This window comes from Centrocercus urophasianus, unplaced genomic scaffold (assembly GCF_019232065.1).
Source record: "Centrocercus urophasianus isolate 14NV4802_14NV808 unplaced genomic scaffold, USGS_Curo_1.0 seq_10, whole genome shotgun sequence".
Taxonomy (NCBI): Eukaryota; Metazoa; Chordata; class Aves; order Galliformes; family Phasianidae; genus Centrocercus; species Centrocercus urophasianus.
Window position 1 is genome coordinate 4,251,585 of NW_024884142.1, and position 6,205 is coordinate 4,257,789.

Below are 6,205 nucleotides of genomic sequence, written 5' to 3' on the forward strand. Positions count from 1 at the left end.
CTCATTAAGTAAGTCACTAAACATCCTGAGAAGGTCTGGGTAAACTGGACCTTAGTTTCACAGATGGTCTTAGGAAATGTACCTGGTGTTCCAAGATGTATGTAAGAAAATGTGCTCTTTCATTTTGGTAGCATCTGAGAGAGATTTTCAAGGAAGTTTATAAGGGGGCTCATACAGCCGTATATTTATTCTATGTTTTATTCTATGATCAGTAAAATGAGCTTTAACAATGCAAGGACTCTGGAATGCATTAGAAAACTTTTTTTTTTTTTTTTTTTTTTTTTCCCAGAAGGCAAATTAGCTAAAACAAACAGAAGTTGTGACATTAGACATAACTGAATGCTACCCAATTTTATGTAGTTCTAGGTCAGACAGACTATGACCTGGTACATTTACTCTCCCACCCTATCTAGCAGTTCTGTTCAAAATTACTCCAAAATAGTGTCCATAGAAAGACTATATAGATATTTTTTTCATGAGCAGTATTTTACTGAAAATATTTGATCTTCTTGCTTTAACCTGCTTGCTTGAATTATAGACTCTATGGGAAATCATGTAGGAGATTTTTTCCCACCTTTTCTGTCAGTGAATGATTCATTACTGCTAATGCTTAGGAGGTAGAAGCATACATGGAATAAACCATTTTCATGAATGATCTAAACAATGGGGTAGTGTGGCCCCAGTAAGTTTGCAGATGACATGAAACTAGGAGAAGCTCCAACCCTCATGAGAAGGCTGTGCAGCCATCCAGAGGACTTTAATGTACTGGTGAAATTGGCTGCCAAGAATCCCATGAAGTTCAGCAAGTGAAAAGTCCTGAACACAGGGAGGAGCAAGCCCAGGCACCATAACATCAAAGCATCACAGAATTCCAGAATTGCGGGGGTTGGAAGGGACTTCAAGAGATCAAAAGAAAGCTAAAGAAGTTACCCTATAATAAATCTAACAGATAGGTATCCACGTGGCTCTTGAATATCTCCAGAGACTCCAAAACCCTTCTGGGCAACCTGTTCCAGTGCTATGTCACTCTTGCTGTAAAGAAGTTCTTCCATGTGTTTGAATGGAACTTCTTATGTTCAAGTTTCAGGCCATTGCTCCTTGTCTTATCACTACACCACCAACAAGAGCCTGTCTTCATCCATTTGCCTCCCACTTACCTTCAGATTTTCATAAACATTAATCAGATACCCTCTCAATCTTTTTTTTCCCCAGTTCCCCAGATCCAAGTTACTCAGCCTTTCATGCTGGAAAGCAGCTCAGCAGAAAAAGATCTGGGGATCCTGGTGGAAGACAAGTTGAACAGTCAATAGCAAAATGCCCTGGTCATTCAGAAGGCCAGTGTTACTCTTCACAGCACTAGGCAAAGTATTGCCAGCAGGTCAAGAGAGGGGATCTTTACCCTCTACTCAGAGTTGGTGACTCCACACTTGGAGTACTCTGTCCAGTTCTAGCCCCATCATGGTGGTAAGGCCATGGTGATGGCTGTTCTTCCCATCTCCGTAATTCCTCGTTCTCTTACCTGAGCTGTAATTTCCGATAGAGATTTTTATTTTTGTTAAAATTTGTTTATTTTCTTAACTTAAAAAAATCTGTTGATTTCATCCCTTAGTTTACAGAATCAGAGAATGGTTTAGGTTGGAAGGGATCTTAAAGAACATCTAGTTACAACTCCCCTGCCATAGGCAGGTTGCCATTCAACGTATCAGGCTGCCCAGGGCCTCATTCAACCTGGTCTTGAACATATTCGGAGGGATGGGGTATCCACAACTTCTCTGGGCAGCTTGTGCCAATATCTCAACATTCTCTGAGTCCTATAACAAAACTTGAAAGGTGGGCCCTGGTGAACCTAAGAGGTACAATACAGCAAAGTGCAAAATTTTGCACTTGGACCAGAGGAATCCCAGGCATTTATGTAGACTGGAAGCAGTCCTTGAGAGCTGCTCTGCAAGAGAAGGACCTGGGGGTCCTGGTGGATGAAAAACTTAACATGAGCCAACAGCGTGCTCTTGCAGTTCGGAAAACAAATGGTATCCTGGGCTCCATCAGAAGAGGGCCACCAGAAGGAACCCGGAGGTGACTGTCCTTCTCTACTCTTGTGAGGCTCCACCTGGAGTACTGTGTCCAGGTCTGGAGCCCACAGTACAAGAAAGACGGAGAGCTATTGGAGATGGTCCAGAGGAGAGCCACGAAGATGATCAGGGGACTGGAGCACCAGCCCTATGAAGACAGGCTGGGGGAGCTGGTCTTGTTCAGCCTGAAGTAGGCTGCGGGGTAACCCCATTGCAGCCTTTCAGTACCTAAAGGGAGCCTACAAACAGGAAGGGAATCAGCTCTTTGAAAGGGTAGACAACGGCAGGACAAGGGGAAATGGTTTTAAGTTGTGGGAGGGAAGATTTAGGTTGGATGTCAGGGAGAAGTTCTTTATTATGAGAGCGGTAAGGAACAGGCTGCCCAGAGAGGTTGTGAATGCCCTGTGAATGTCTCTGGAGGTGTTGAAGGCCAGGCTGGATGACCCTGGGCAACCTGGTCTAGTATTAAATGAGGAGGTTGGTGGCCCTGTCTGTGGAAGGTGGGTTGGAGATTCATGATCCTTGAGGTCTCTTCCAACCCGGACGATTATGCAATTCTGTGATTCTAACATCTAATCTAAATCTCCCTTCTTTTAGTTTAAAGATATTCCCCCTTGTCTTATCACTATTAGATCATGCAAAAAGTTTGCCTCCATCTTGTTTATAGACCTCCTTTAAATACTGTAGTGATTCCTTTGGCTGTTCTTCAGGCCAGTGAGATAAAACAAGCAGAGCAGCATAGGTACAGGGTCATGGTGAAGCAGTCCTGTGTAATCCAGCCTGGAACTAGCTCAGAACCTGAGCAATTAGCCCAAGTCTGCTTGAACTGACAGATGTGGGCATCTTCTCAGCTGCCTAGAACCACACCTCCACCAGTAACAGTCAAGAATCTAAAATTTAATATTCATATCCTACTTTTCTGAGGAGTGGCAAAAATTTCTGAGTGAAGGATCCAGATCTTCTTACTTTCACATCCCAGATAGCTCCAAGGCTACAGGCAGTAGCCTCTTACCTCTCTGTTAAATATCTACAGTCTAGGTTAAAATGCAAGAAGAAGTTTTGGTTAGTGGCCCTCCAAACCTCTCCACAATCCTCAGTCTGTACCTGGCTTACTGCATCTAGACAGGACAAAAAGGCTTCCAATAGATTTGCATTTAATTTGGGAATCTATTCAGATGAATGGTAAAATAAATGCTTGCTCTTATTACAAGGTATTGATTTACTGCCTTCTGGGAAAAAGTACAGCATTGCAACAATAACAAAGATGTTCATGATTGTCTGCATATATATAGGTGTATATATATGCATGTATATATATGAATGTAAGTGAAACATTCCAGATTGACAGCATTGTAACAGAAAAAAAATTGGACCCATATACAGTGTAGGATTTTTCCTTTCCTTTGTTCACAAAATACATTTTACCATGGGTGATAGAATTTTTTGCATCATGAATATTTTATACCAGACTTTAGCCAAAACCGTGATATATCCCAGAAATTAACTTAGGGATATCTGGTTCTCATTATTCTCTGATGTTCATTGATTTATTTGCTTTCTCAAACAAAGAATTTTAGTCCCAAAACTTGGTATCTACTCAGCTTATTCTTAACCCTTCCATGGAGGAGGAGGGAATAATTTATTCATTGGGAAAGTGTTGAATTACTCATTTTTCGTGTTATTGGAATAAATTCTACTATTTGCATCAGCATAAATCAAAATATTTTCCATCCATGTAAGTTGAATTTGTGCCATCTTGTCTACTCTTAAATTTGCATTTGAAAGACTTAACAAAAGGAGAAAAGTATTCATCTGAAATAGAATTTTATATATTCCTTAGATATCTAAGTCCTAATCTGCAATTCAGTCTCTCCCCTCCTCCCATTTCCATCTCCACCCAACAACTGAGTAATTGTGAAAGCATCTGAACTCATCAGGCACACCACATTTGGACCTGGATGTTCCCTAGGCACCTGCAGTTCTGCATTGTGTGCATGCCCAGATCTACCCAGGCCTTAATATGATCCAGAAACTCAGCTGCGTGATACCAAAGTTCCTCAAAGGGCTTAATCCCATAAATATGTCTGAAGTCCAGTTCATGCATTCTAGCAGGATCAAGCCTATCACAAGCTGTAATCGTATTTGTTATCTTTTACAACAGATTTTATTGTTGATGTTCTTGTTTTGTTTTGTGTTTAAAAAGAAAGAAGCATTCTCTGGCTTTTAAAAATAGTCCTGGATTTACCCAAGAAGTTCTTAATGCATTTCTTTAAGCCCCAGCTGCTCACATGTGATGGTGTGTTACAGTGCTTACTGCTCTGTTTGAAGTTGTACCATAAAGAGAACAATGTTCCTGAGTTGAACAAGCAGTAACTGATTTCCCTCGTTTATTGACATAATTCATGTAGGTGGTAATGTACATTTATTAACGTACATGGCAAAAAATACAAAAATAAACAAACAACAACAACGAAACACAAAGATTTGGAATTATTTTGCTGTGATTTCCCTTCCAGTCCCATTTTCTGTGTAATAGTGCAGGTTCAATAGGAGACGAAGAAAAATACTGAATAATTCAACTGTGAAGAATATTATTTTTTCTTCAATCCAAAAAGGGTCTTGCTCTCCACATTACTATCAACTTGCCTTTCTTTGTATAGGAATGGCTTCAGGAATTCAGCTTCTAGTACTTTTAGCAAAATGTGGTACCTTTGTGGCTACTGGAGGCAGATGGAGAGAAGCATCTTCCCAAATATGTGATCTAGAAATTTAAACAGTGAGAAGCAGAAGAAGTTTATGTAGTGACATGAATCCAGAAACAGCACGGTGCTGATTAGATCTGGAGCAGGAGATACAGTTGCCATGCAGTCATTTGTTCAACCCTTCTGGTAGAGTTCACGGCAATTACTACCATAATGCAGCAAAGAGCTGCCTTTTGAAACACTGAGCATGCACAGGTTCACCCAACTTCCCTAAAAATAAACAAGAAAGAAGGTCATAAAGTCATAGGATCTGGTTTTCTTTAGGTTGAGCAGTCTTGAGCCTTGTAAATTCAATAAAAAATCTTAAAACAAAACAAAACAAAAAAAAAAAAAAAAAGAAAAGAAAAAACAACAGTGAATTGGAATTTTGCAGGGTTGTGTCTAACCCAGAGGACTGGCATTAAAACTCCAGACTTCTCACATCATGACTATTATTTTAAATCAAATAAAGAACTTCACTGACAGAACCTATTGCTTCATAAGCATTCAGTAGCTTGTGTGAAACTAGAGAGCTATGCCAAGCAATGATGAACATTAATTCTGGTAGTTAACAGCACTTAGCCATGTCAATGGTGTGTTTCAGCTTACAAACATGACTGCACATTTCATCACTGGACCATTAATGTCTTCCTTTTGCACCTTGTCCTGAATAAACAGATCCTTGCTAGAAGAAAGCACCAAAGTAAGTCCAATTGAGGTCACTTGTGATCTCCTCTGTCTGCAGGTGACTGACAAAGAGCAGATGAACTGAGCTTTGGTCCATCTGTCCCCACATCTGCAGGCAGACCTCTTACATTTCAGCTCTCTCCAGCCTTCTGCTTTTTGCCATACAATCCCTCTTTTTAGTAAGTTGCAATATGAATATCTAATATCAAAGAGAAGGTTATGTTGTGCATTTTTACAATCGTTATTTTCCAGAGAAAATGTTTCATAAAATCCACCTGAGAATACAAACAAGACAATGCATTAGACTACATTATTATCTCAAAATACAGTACCTGTTCTATGTTTAGAATTTGCAGTTTGCAGGAAACACAGAACTGAGAAGAACTGCCCTGCTGCCGTCCGGTATGATGGGAACAGACTGGAGAAATGGGCTCATAGAAATTTCATGAAGTTCAGAAAGAAGTGCAGAGTCCTGCACCCACAGAAGAACAAGCTCAGGTACCAGAAAATGTTGGGGATACTCAGTTGTAAATCATCTTGGCTGAAAAGAATGTAGAGGTCCTGGTGGACATAACCAGTCAGCTGTCCTTGCCATTGAGAAGGTCAGTAGTATACTGGGCTGCTTTAGGCAAAGTAATGCCAATAGGTTGAGGGACGTGATTCTTCCCCTCTGCTTATTATTGATGCTGCACTTGTAGTCTTGTATTT